Source organism: Lissotriton helveticus, chromosome 10 (genome assembly GCF_964261635.1).
Source record: "Lissotriton helveticus chromosome 10, aLisHel1.1, whole genome shotgun sequence".
NCBI lineage: Eukaryota > Metazoa > Chordata > Amphibia > Caudata > Salamandridae > Lissotriton > Lissotriton helveticus.
The window spans coordinates 1155536059-1155549789 of record NC_136071.1 but is presented as its reverse complement, the minus strand read 5'-3'; positions in this window follow the sequence as shown (position 1 = coordinate 1155549789).

Sequence of the window (13731 nt, the reverse complement as noted above, 5' to 3'; positions counted from 1 at the left end):
GGCAGGGAGAAGGATCTACTTGGCTCCCTGGGACAGGGAGTAGGGTCCAGTTGACTTCATGGGGCAAGTAGTAGGGTCTTCTTGGCTCCATGGGGCAGGGAGTAGGGTCCACTTGACTTCATGGGGCAAGTAGTAGGGTCTACTTGGCTCCATGGGGCAGGGAGTAGGGTCTACTTGGCTCCGTGGGGCAAAGAGTAGGGTCTACTTGGCTCCATGGGGCAGGGAGTAGGGTCCACTTGACTTCATGGGGCAAGGAGTAGGGTCTTCTTGGCCCCGTGGGGCAGGGAGTAGGGTCTACTTGGCTCCATGAGGCAGGGAGTAGTGTCTACTTGGCTCAGTGGGGCAGGAAGTAGGGTCCACTTGACCTCATGGGCCATGGAGTAGGGTCTACTTGGCTCCATGGGGCAGGGAGTAGGGTCCACTTGACTTCATGGGGCAAGTAGTAGGGTCTACTTGGCTCCATGGGGCAGGGAGTAGGGTCTACTTGGCTCCGTGGGGCAAAGAGTAGGGTCTACTTGGCTCCATGGGGCAGGGAGTAGGGTCCACTTGACTTCATGGGGCAAGGAGTAGGGTCTTCTTGGCCCCGTGGGGCAGGGAGTAGGGTCTACTTGGCTCCATGAGGCAGGGAGTAGTGTCTACTTGGCTCAGTGGGGCAGGAAGTAGGGTCCACTTGACCTCATGGGCCATGGAGTAGGGTCTACTTGGCTCTGTGGGGCAGGAAGTAGGGTCCACTTGCCTCCGTGGGGCAGGGCACTACTTTCGGCCTTTGACTTGTCTGTTATAAATCATTGTCACTTGTGAGTCCAATTGAATATGGGAAGCAACCCAAGACTACAAGTCCCAGAACACAATAGGTTTTCACATGAACACCACAGTCTGAAGCCTTGGTGTCCGAGAACATTGTTGCGTGCCAATGTTACTTGTCAAGCAAAGGCCTTATACTGAATCAATTCTGACCCAGCCCTACCGGCCTTGCAAAAGCAATGGTCTGTAAGAGATCTTCACCGATTCCACTGAGGCAAATCTATCTCCAAGAACCCGGTACTGTACAAAAATGTGTGCGGCAACCTAACTAGGGGTGCTTTTGGTGGTGGGGGCATTATCACCCAACCTGCACCCCTTTAGCAGAGGCCTTAACTCACTCATTTCAAGTGAGATTCACGCATTTGGAGGTCAAGTTGAGATCTCACTAAATGCCCCACCTGCTCACAAGGGCTGGAATCTGATCTCTAAAGAAACACCTCTGCTTTCCGCAGAGAGGCTCTTGTGAGTTGTGGCAGGTTCAGGAAGCAACCCCGCCACCAGAGGACCCCCTATGGACTTCTTCATTTGCTGGGATGAGCCGCTTTGGACACATCCAATTGCTCAAAATTTGCCAAGTATTCTTCTATCTCAGTGTAGTTTTGTCTTAGCCTATTATTTTACATTTATTTGACTGTTCTTTCATTTAACAGATGTTGATTCTTAAGTTGACTTCCTGTGATCTCATCAACTATCCCAATTAGTTCACCTAAGAATTTTCAAAACTTCAAAGCTCTGCTTTGGAGCTCTCAAATGTCCCAGATTCATGTATAACTCACTCTGCCCAGGATTTTCTTTGAATTCTGGTACTTGTAGTCCACGATTTATAATGAAACACATGGAATTACAAGTCGCTGAATTCTCAGAGAAAACTCCACTGGATGAACTACTCACGCATGGACTTCACAACCTTGCGAGCTCTGTCGCCCACCCCTTCACCCTCCTCCTGGTGATGCAGACTGTGGCTGCTGGTTCATCTTATGGGTTCAGTATCCTGGACTTCTTATGGTGGTGGCTGATGCTTTTTAGCTGCTGGCGGGATCCAAAGCCCGGCTGTTCAATCCCGTGGGTTTAGACGAGCTGACTACTGACACATGGCACTCAAGTTTCCCAGTTCCGTCCATTCATCCACTCTAGATGTTTTCATGGCATGTTGGGATTTGTAGTCATGTTGAACCCATTAGAAAACCAGGACTACAAGTCACAGAACTCAAAGAAATTGCCTGTTTGGATTGAACAATTCAAGCATGGAACTTGGAAATTGGAGCACTTGGTGACTTTTTACAAGTAGACCTTGATTAAGCTTTTGCCACTTTGTGCCATTGTGCCCACGTCTCCTTCCTTTCAAACATATGGTGACTTCATGTCAGGCCACTTTGGTCAGAGGATGCATAATGTCACTTTTTCAAAGCCAGAGGATTTTAGTGGAATAATGCCTTAGGAGATCAATGATTTCTGAAAGTGTTTTTAATGAACGTTTGAGTTACACAATGTCATCATTTTAAATGACTCCCCTGACAGAACATGTTCCCAGTTGCAAGGCTGTCACAACCCTTGAATGGCTGGAATCATTCCAAGGAGTCGACTTTATATTTTTATTGCTGCCTGTTTGTAACATCTGCAAATGAATGTGAAACCTTAAGATTTGTCACTATCAAATTATTATAAAAGGTGACAATGGCTTCCAACTTTTTTAGGGACTTGACATAATCTAGATCTATCGCTAAGAAGTAAAAGTTTTTAGGTCTCGCCTAGGCAGTGCTTGCGCTGTCTCTTCTAAACATGCTATATTCAGAATATGAGCATTAAGCAACACCCATCTTTCTAATTGGCTCCTTTGACTGTCCTTTGTAAATGGCTGCTTTTCATTGATTAATATGCTCGCTAGACCCTCCTTATTAGGTCTCGGCCTAGCGTACACTGCGCAGCAGTGATCGCGCAGTCAGAGTCCTTTTCTCGGGGTTTTAAAAATGGACCTGGAAATTCCACACAACTCGTGCGTGTTATTTCCTAGGTCCATTTTCATTGGGCTTTGCGTGCGTGTAGTTTTTTAACAGAACACTCAATAGGCCATGGGTGGTCGGGTAGCTCCACCCATAGCCTATTAGTGTCTGTTACATGCACCAAAGGCCATATGTCTTCAATTATCGTGGCCAGACGCGGCCCCGATAATTGAAGACATATGCTTTGCAGTGGCGTGCGTATGCGCACCACTCGCAGGCTTTTTTTATTTTCTAATATTACAATAGGATCGCTTTCGCGATTAGTCCCTTCTTGGTTGCAGTGCTTTATTTCCTGTGTGTAACTGTGTCAGTAGATGCTTGCTTGACCTGAGTATGTGTGTGTTTGTTTCACCTGGGTCCATATATATGTGCTATATATATGCCAATGTATTTGCTTTGTGTCCATGATGATTTACTATGCTTGTGTTAACATGTCTTTCCTGTGCGTATAGCAAAGGCTTGTTATGTTGTGGTTTGTGTCTTTTGCTTTCCCCAGAGTCCTTTGTTTATACATGTCCCTGCATGTTTGCTTTGCTCATGTCCCTCGGTGTTGCTGTGCCTGACCATGTTTTTGCTGTTCTTAGAGCCTGTGTCTATTTACCGTTCCTATGCGTTTACATTTCCCATGCCTGGGTTAATTTGTGTCATATTCTGTGATTCTGTGTGAGTGTGTGATATGTGTGTGTGTGCGTTGGACCCTTCGCCTTTGCTGTGCTTGAGTTTACCTGTGCTTCGTGTGCTTGAGTCCATTTGCGTTTGCTTTTCCTGGGTAATGGTGTTTGCTCGCAGGCCGGTTTTCTTGTGTGCTTGCAGTGCCTGGCTTCCTGTCTTTAGAGACCCATTTCTGTTTGTTGTGTCGCGATCATGTCTGTGTTTCCTGTTCCCCACTCCTTATGCGTTTATCGTTTCTGAGTTGTTGGGGTCGACCAGTAGATCATACAACTTATATCTGATTAACCAAGCATAGATGTACCCATGAACATATGTTGTGAACGGTGCCTTCAGGCACAAGGTAAACGTCACAAAGTATAGAGAAATGAAGGGGGAAGGCTGAAAAGTAGTTTTTGTAACTTTATTTACTGCCTTGGTAAATAATGTTGAATTAAAATAAAGGCAAAAGGACCAATGAAAGGTAAATAATTAAATGGTTTAAAAAATTACGACTGGATTGGCACCTGTTTTGGCGAGTGTTATAATATTTTTTAGTCCAAGTCAGAAAATGTGCTGGCCAACTCGACCGTTACTGTGTTTTTGTGTGAATCGCGCTACCCGCCTCTTGTTTTGTCTGGGAAGGCCTGACTCATTCCTGTCAGGCTGGCGCCGACAGATCTGCGATGAATCCATCTTTATTCTATTTTCTCGCATGAAGTTTTACCATGAAACATTCGGGTGCTCCCAGCGGAATCCTGGGCCTGTTTTCTGATTGACCTGTTTATTAGATTGTGTTAATCTGGAAACGAAACAGCACATGCAACAATTAATATAATTTTCATTGTAAATCTGCAAGTGGAGACTACTTATTAAAAGGACATTAACGTTTTGAACTTGGTATTCAGTGGGCAGATGAAGTTCGGGGGTAGTTAAAATGTCAGGGCGCATTTACATTTTACAGCAGTGAAAATAACTCGCCCACTAAAACACATACTGCTGTTGAGCAAGGAATTGAACATGTAAACATATGGACTTTGTATACTGTGGTTCCGTGAATTCTGAACCCGTTTTATAAATGGCATGGTTTTGTTACGAATTTGATATTAGAGAACCGTAACTAGTTAGTGCAGCAAGTATGAGTGTTTTCGTCATGTTAGACCGATGGATTCACTACGTATTTAGGGATTTCGTTCTGAACCCTTGGGTTCCATTTTGTGTATGGCAGCCATTTTGTGGTTGCCCTCACATAGGCCGATGACTGTGGATGAACTAGTCTTTTAGGTACACGTACACCTTAGCTCGAGTTCGTGTTGACTTCTGTTTGACCTGAGTGAACTGACCCTGTTGCCTGAAGCTGACCTTGTTAAACCATTTCCTGCCCTTTAGCTGATCTAGATTAAGGATCAGAGCACAGGACATCGTAAAGTTTTACTGCACACAAACATGCTTTATCTTACTTCTATCTGTTTTCTGTTCCTTCTTTTATGATCTATTTATGATTAAGGGTGGGCGGGCAACTTTGTAGTGTTGCCTAGTTCGCCCTTTGCAAAGTAGGCGAAGCAGGCAACACTACGCCCACTTTGTGGGCGTAGCGAAGTTGCCCGCAACCCGCCTCCCTCCCGCCCTACCTAAATGCTTACAATAATTTATGAAATAACTATAAAACCACTTACCTTGTCCTGCCGCGTCCCCGGGGCTCCCGCTCGTCATTGCGCCGCCGGCGCGCGCGTCCTGGATGCTAATGCGCATGCGCGGCCGCCCGCGCATGCGCATTTCTCGTGAGAAATGCGCATGCGCGGCCGCCCGCGCATGCGCATTAGCATCCAGGACGCGCGCGCCGGCGGCGCAATGACGAGCGGGAGCCCTGGGGACGCGGCAGGACAAGGTAAGTGGTTTTATAATTATTTCATAAATTATTGTAAGCATTTAGGGAGGGCGGGAGGGAGGCGGGTGGCGCGTAGTGGGGCTACGCGAAGTGCATGGGTGGGCGTAGTGTTTTGCCCACTTTGCGTAGCTTCACAAAGCCCCACTACGCCCACTACGCCCACCCTTATTTATGATATGGGTTGTGGTCCTTTTTATTATGGTTTTGTCCGGCTTGTCTAAAGAAGAATGTTGGATCTGTTCAATGATTGATCATGGGCCGGACAACTGTAAAATGGGTTTGTCGTTATGCAATACCTTTTGCTGTAGAAACATGTGATTGGTTAAACTGTAAACAAGGAATGTTTGCCTGAAGCATAATGTTTGGCATAAAAAGGGATGACTTGCTTTGTAAAGTTGAGCAGTTTCTTGAGTTGTACACCGTGTTGTATTGCTGGGATTTCTGCTACGAGCTGCAGCTAATAAATTTGATCTCTGACGCCACCTAGAAGTATTCCGTGTCTCTGTATACCAAGGCAAGGGAATCCAGAGAACTTTGGGCGTGTCCCTGGCGCCGCTGGGTACTTGAGAGCCCAGTTCTTCAATACCGGTGAAAGAAAATCTCACAAGCATGCAACAGGGTTCAGTTAAGAGTCACAGGATGTTATTTTTGTTTTTTGGTGTGGTATTAACCAAGACCTTTTGAGTTTACTAAAATTATATAATCAGTGTACTTACCCAAAGGGTCTTTCAGACATCCCTCATCATCCACTGATTTGTTGTTGCGTCTTTGACCTTTTCTTTTGTCTATTACAGTATTAAGCAATAGTAAAGGATTCGCCACAGTTGCCTCATAATCTATTATCTGGTGCATTTTCTGCACATTTTAACAAAAAATAAATTGGTTTCTAGAGCAAATGGATCAAAAGTTACTAAAAATGTGTTGATATGTGTTTAACCGCGTTGGAAGATCCTTCTCAAAGGTTTACTGGCCATCTTTCAGTTGCTTTTAAATGTATTTTGGTTGTTAAACTGGTACTAATAATGTGTAATGTTTGCCCAGACAGTATTGCCATATGTAAAAATTTCACTATAATAGATTAATACAATAAAAAAAATATGTCACATATTTTGGCTTTTCTTGCTTCATAATTTAGTCAACCCTGCCACACAATTTACTGCATACTTCCTTGCCTATAGGTGACGGTATCCTGCACTTTCACGAGGATCACAACCACACACAAATGAGTTCCCTTCAGTGCCAGGAACCACTACAGCATAGTATACTTTTTGAGACCGAAAAAATATTTTTGCTTTTCGGCGGTGTTTCTGTTTTTTTATGTTGTTGAAGGCCCAGCAGCTACCACAACAATAAAGTTTTAAAAATCGTAACAAAATAAGCATTGGCAAAGGTAACCCCAGACCTGTTTTTACCAATGGCTGTTTAGAATGTCATGTTTGGAGGAAATTAACAGGTGTTGATTATTTTTCGCTCCATTGAGAGTATTACGTTGCTCAAAATTGCACAAGCAGGTTCTAGTTTGTTTTTTATATTGGGTAGCATTATTCAACTGTCATTCACAGTTTTGTTTGTTCAGTTACTTGCTCAATAATACATGAATACTTTAGAAGTGTGTGCATTGTACTTAAATGAAACTGTTAGCTAGGCATTGTGGGTTGAGTGGTGATGTAGGCGTTGCGGGTTGAGTGGTGATGAAGGCGTTGCGCGTTGAGTGTTGTTGTAGGCGTTGCGGGTTGAGTGGTGCTGTAGGCGTTGCGAGTTGAGTGGTGCTGTTCGCGGTGGGGATTGGGTGGTGCTGTATGCGGTGGGGGATTGAGTGGTGCTGTAGGCGTTGTGGGTTGAGTGGTGCTGTAGGCATTGCGGGTTGAGTGGTGCTGCAGGTGTTGCGGGTTGAGTGGTGATGTAGGCGTTGCTGGTTGAGTGGTGATGTAGGCGTTGCGGGTTGAGTGGTGCTGTACGCAGTGGGATTGAGTAGTGATGTAGGCATTGTGGGTTTGAGTGGTGATGTAGGCGTTGCGAGTTGAGTGGTGCTGTACGCGATGGGGATTGAGTGGTGCTGTATGCGGTGGGGGATTGAGGGGTGCTGTGGGCATTGCGGGTTGAGTGGTGCTGTAGGCGTTGCGGGTTGAGTGGTGCTGCAGGTGTTGCGGGTTGAGTGGTGATGTAGGCATTGCTGGTTGAGTGGTGATGTAGGCGTTGCGGGTTGAGTGGTGCTGTACGCGGTGGGGATTGAGTGGTGCTGTAAGCGTTGCAGGTTGAGTGGTGATGTAGGCGCTGCGGGTTGAGTGGTGCTGTACGCGGTGGGGATTGAGTGGTGCTGTAGGCATTGGGAGTTGAGCAGTGCTGTACGCGTTGGGGGTTGAGTGGTGCTGTAGGCGGTGCACATTTGCAGCAGGTACACTCCTCCAGCCATCAGTGCACACTTTCAGCAGGCACACACCACTATCCGTCACTGCACGCTTTCACCAGACATACACATCACCAGTTGTCAGTGCACGCTTTCACCGGGCACAAACACCACCAGCCGTAAGTGCACGCTTCCACCAGGCACACACCACCAGACGTCAGTGCACGCTTTCACCAAGCACACACACACCACCAGCCGTCAGTGCACGCTTTCACCAGGCACACACACACCACCAGCCGTCAGTGCGCGCTTTCACCAGGCACACACACCACCAGCCGTCAGTGCACGCTTCCACCAGGCACACACACCACCAGCCATCAGTGCACAATTTCTACAGGCACACACACCACCAGCCATCACACATCATTTGTTAACGCATCCACAATTAACCATTGTAGCAATCGCAGTATGGCACACTTCACTTTTAAACATATTCATCTAAAGCACAGCATGCCACCATAGCTACAAAAATAAATCCACATTTTTTGGGCCTACAATGTATAGACTTTTGTTGCAGTTGGTGTTGCAATATTTAGCAATGCCAATAGCTCAAACTTAATTAACCCGAGACCTATTGCATTGTAAATGCTTGTTTTCTTTTGTAACCTACCCTGAGGACTGCCCCTCTTACATGTGGTGTACTCGTCATATTATTTATTACTGTCTGAGCACTCTTTTTTCGTTTAGGCATTTTTAGGCTCAGGAACTCACTCCTGCCCATGCTTGTTCCCTCTCCTCGTAATTATAAACAGAAGCTCTTTATATTTGATAACACCTGCTCCCCCTCCTCATTAAATATAGTGGCAGCGCCGTTTTTTTATTTAACAATTAAAAGACAGAAAGTCTTTTTTTTTTTTTAAAGCGCTCCATGCTGCGCTTTCACTTTAACAATGGCAACCGTGCGTCTTTCTTTATGGACGGCTCGCGATATCCATGTTAACAAAGTTTTTTTAATTAAAAGCGCCCCATGCCGCGCTTTCACTTAATGCATGGAGTGGAGGAGGGAGAATTTTGTGTGGTTATCCCAAAATATTTAGTTGTGGCCAATTTACTCTTGTCCCTTTTTAGGGCTCGCCCCTTGCGATGCAGTGCGCAACACTGCGCGCGCAGGCGAGCCCTTTTGTCCGGGGTTTGAAAACGGACCCTGGAATGGCACACGCTCGTGCGTGTGCTTTTCCTTTTGGGTTTCGCTATTGGGCTTTGCATGCGTGTTTTTTTTAAAACAGAGCACTCAATTGGCCAAAGGCGGGCGTATTGCTCTGCTCATTGGCCAATTGGTGTCTGTTACGCGCACCAAAGCCCATATGTCTTCAATTATCGTGCCCAGTCACGGGCGCGATAATTGAATACATATGGCTCGCAGTGGCGCGGGCGTGATTTTTTTTAGGGTTTTCAGCAACGGAGCTTCCCACTGACAGGAGCAGCAGGCATATTGTTAATGCCACAGGCCCTTTCACAGTAGTTCATATGAGACACCAAGGAGCTCCCATCACACATGGCTTGAAATTTACTATTTCCTTCACTCATTGCGACGCCCATTCCTTAACGTAATTTGCAGATTTTACCAGTACAAAAAATAATTTAAGCAAGAGAGCGTTGCAAAAACCTGTAGACTGGGGTGATTGAAATTTCGAGTGAGCAAACATCGACCTGCGCACCCAAAACAAACGTCGTATGTGTGGATGCCTTCGTACCTGCTCACGTGTGTGTGCTCTTACAATGGCAATGCACTGACCATTAACAACACAGTTTATCTCCTCCTCTAAGTAAACTCCTGATATTCTACTGTGGGTCACTCACTGTAAAGGCCATGCACAATGTGCTTATTATTGCCTCTGCTAACTTAGTACGTAACTTTCTTATATGGGATGGTATGCTATGTTTTTGCCAAGCTTCCTTCGCTGTCACAGCAGAGCTGATTTCAGATAGAAGGGACCCGTCCCGAGCCGCAGATTAAAAGAAGTGATCCCCCGAGCACGCGGAATGTCACGGAAGGTGCCTTAAATGTTCCGCGTCGTATCTGATCTTTAACACGGAGCTCTTTGAACCCGAGCATCTAAAGACGGTTTTCAGCGCGCTGTACAGAAGCAGCCCAAAGACGGCGCTTATAAAATCAAAGGGTCACATGCCCATGCAGTTAAAATGAGATTTTATCTTTTAATGCTTTCATGCTATTCAAATGTTCAAAAATATATGAAAAAGTTACCTGCGCAATAGAATACTGGAATATAAAGCCCCTGCAGGCACAGATATCCAGGATATTGTCACCTCCTTTTTTGTACTAATCATGACAGGTTGTCTGAGGCTCCTTCACACATCTGCCTTTATTCCTCTCTCATGTCTCTGAAGTTGCTGATTGAAACGTCTCTGCCTTTCTTATCGGAGTACATCCTTTTGCTTTTCTTCTTAGGGTAAACTCATGGACTGCTTTAACATTCATTGATATGAATGGAGTACGTCTTCCAGGCTGGGCTCCCTTCTTCCGGGGTTCGTGGCTTGGCACGAGGCAATTAGAGAGAAGCTGTGCCTGAGTGGGAAATAACCCTAATACCTTTCAGTGATACATACTCAAAGTAGGGCCCCGGGAAGGCAAGTGGCCTTTCTGACCTTAAAATGCGGTCCCCTGGTCGACTGCAAGAAATGAACAGGAACAAAGATGGAAAAAAAGAAAGACAGATGCAGGAGAAGAAGAAAGGACTATAATAAGGAAAGTGGTAGAAAGAATGAGAGGAAGATAAAATGACAGACGGAAAAGACTAAACTGAAGGAAAGGGAAAAATAAAGGAGAGCAAAACGAAAAAGATATAAAATATGCGCAAATTGCTGAAATATTAAAGGAAGATTAGGGCAATAAGAAGAGAGTGCGTTTGAAAGAAGAAGTTAGTAAAAAGAAAGTTCAAGGTTGAAAGAAATGAAGCAGAAAACAGACAAGCAATCTGAAGTCAAGGGCAAATGAAAGAGAAAAAAGAAAACATATAAACGGAGAAGGGTGCAACAATAATGAATGTAATAGGGGGAGTACAATAGGGGAGAGGTGGATGGAAAGCAGGAGTGAGAAAAATTAAATAGAACAGCTCAAGAATTGAAGATGACAAAGCATTTGTAGGAAAGAATAAAAAGTAAAAGATGCTACAAAATAGATGAAGATAGCCATAAAGGCAGGCAAGGGTCAGAAGAGAATATTGAGACAGTAGAAATGGGGAGTTGGGATGAGAAAGGGTGAAACAGATGAGAAGCAGAGTGGTGGGATTGAAAATAAGAAGTAAGGGGATGTGGAAAAGAATGAGATAAGCGTCCAATGAGAAGCATTCATAAAAAGAGTATGTGTAGTGGAGCAGGAACAATAGTTTGGGGAGATAAGATGGAAACTAAGAGATAAAGTGAGAAAAAGAGAAGTCGGAATTCAGGCAGGAGACAAACTTGGAAAATAGAAATGAGTGAAACTAAGAAATTGAGGTTTTCAAAAAACTAGGAGGTGGAGATTGAGATGACTTGATATTTGTGGAGTTTGAGATGGCAATCCTGGCATATTGCTGGCCCTTCTTGGCATTCTCTGGGCATTCAAAGAAATATGGCGGCCCAGGCTTCGTGTGTTCGTCATCGACCTATCATGACGTTCTGGGCATCATGACAGCCGCCTCTGGCATTGTGGTGGTAGTGGCGTAAGATAGCTGTGGTTAGTATCCGCAACATTATTGTGGACACAGCAGGCTCACTGGTGGGCATCCCTGGCAAATGGGGTGGGCAATACTACAAGGTCATCCTGGCGAAAAGTGGGCATCCATATCACTAATATAAGATGGATATTAATGGCATGTGATTGTTGCTGTGACGCATGGGCGTGAGAGGTGATTCTTTCCTCATGAGCGAGTAGAACAGGTTATGAAAATGACAATCTGGCATGGGGGGGCATTAGGATTTACTACAAATGACAAAACTGGTGTTAAGGAATTTTCTTTTTTTTTTTAAACCTATATACATTTAATTGAGAGAATCTAATTAATTTAGTCAAAATACGTTTTGATTTGAGAAGAACTGTTTAGCTTCAAATTTGTGTAATTTGTATAATATGTGTGGAACTGATGTTGGATTGATAATTCATGCTGAGTTGAGGTCACATATTGCTGATTTTGTTTCCTTGGTACCAGAGTTTGCTTACTTTTATGGTTGTTATTTCGTAATTCATATATTTTGATAACTTTTTTTATGATATTATCAGGAGTGCTGTGTGAGACGAGAGCCTACATTACTGGAATACCCACAAGGATCTGTCTGGTCTTTGAAACTTTAATGTCTCTGAATCCTGTGAGCTAGCTCTGGTTTCCAAGCCTCGTCGATTATCTAAGATATGGGACCCCTTGTGTATCCTTATCTGGCATAACCTGTTGTAGTTCCACCTTGACAGTGCTGGGAATGTTCTCAGCGAGAATGTATAATGTATTTGGGGTTGATCTGCCCAAAGGATATCAACGATAATCTATAATCACACTTGGGTAATCACACTTGGGATAATCTATAATCACACTTGGGTAATCACACTTGGGATAATCTATAATCACACTTGGGATAATCACACTTGGGATAATATATAATCACACTTGGGATAATCTATAATCACACTTGGGATAATCTATAATCACACTTGGGATAATCTATAATCACACTTGGGATAATCTATAATCACACTTGGGATAATCTATATTCACACTTGGGATAATCGCACTTGGGATAATCTATAATCACACTTGGGATAATCACACTTGGGATAATCTATAATCACACTTGGGATAATCTATAATCACACTTGGGATAATCACACTTGGGATACTCTATAATCACACTTGGGATAATCACACTTGGGATAATCTATAATCACACTTGGGATAATCTATAATCACACTTGGGATAATCTATAATCACACTTGGGATAATCTATAATCACACTTGGGATAATCACACTTGGCCTATCACCGAGACATTCGCCTTGGAAAAAAAGCCTACCTTGCAGGGAGGATAGAAGCTGCCTCCAACTCCTGTAAGGAGATCTTTACCATAGTGAGAGAATTCATGGCCCCGCGGTCCAATACTTCTCAAGATATGCCCTCCAAATCCTGGGCATTGGATCTTGCTAATTTTTTCACCAGCAAGATTAAACATATCCAGGATTCCTTTCCACTGGTGGCGCTCGCGGGGCTGTCCAATCCTGAGGATGATCTGCACCTTCCGGCCCCGTTAGGTCCGGTGCTGGCCGTCTTTCCACCTATTTCAGCCCCTGCTTCCTTAGCGCTCATGGGCAATCTTAAATCACCCTTGCCCGGCCAAATTTTTGGCAAAAATGGCGGAAGTAATTATCCCGCTGGCGAATCCACTCCTGAATCTCTCACTGTGCCAGGGAGTGGTTCCGCAGGCCTGGAAGCAGTCATTCCTTTGCTGAAGAAGCCTGGTCTTGACCCTAAGGCTCCGGTCAATTATAGGCCTATTTCCTTATTGCCTGCTTTGACGAAAATCTTGGAGAAGCATGTACACACGGTGCTCTCCGATTTTCTGGAAACACACGAGATTCTGCACACCACCCAATCCGGCTTCCGCCCGAATCTCAGTACAGAGACCGCGCTCTTAGAGGTCTCAGAAACCATTAAAGGGGTTCTGGACACTGGGGGCAAAGCCATGCTGGTGATGTTGGATTTGTCGGCGGCTTTTGACACCGTCCCCCATGACGACCTTCTCGCAAGACTCTATGAGATTGGCCTACGGGGGACGGTGCTCAGCTGGTTTTCATCCTTCTTAGCTGGCCGCCGGCAAACGGTCTGGGCCTCCCCAGATTCCGCCGTGATGCCGCCTTTGGGAGTCGGGGTCCCACAGGGCTCTATATTGAGCCCGAACCCTTTTTAACATCTTTATGACCCCTCTGGCGGCACTGGCGGAGTCGTTTGGGGCCCAGATCGTATCCTACGCCGACGACACCCAGCTCCTCTTCTCTTGTA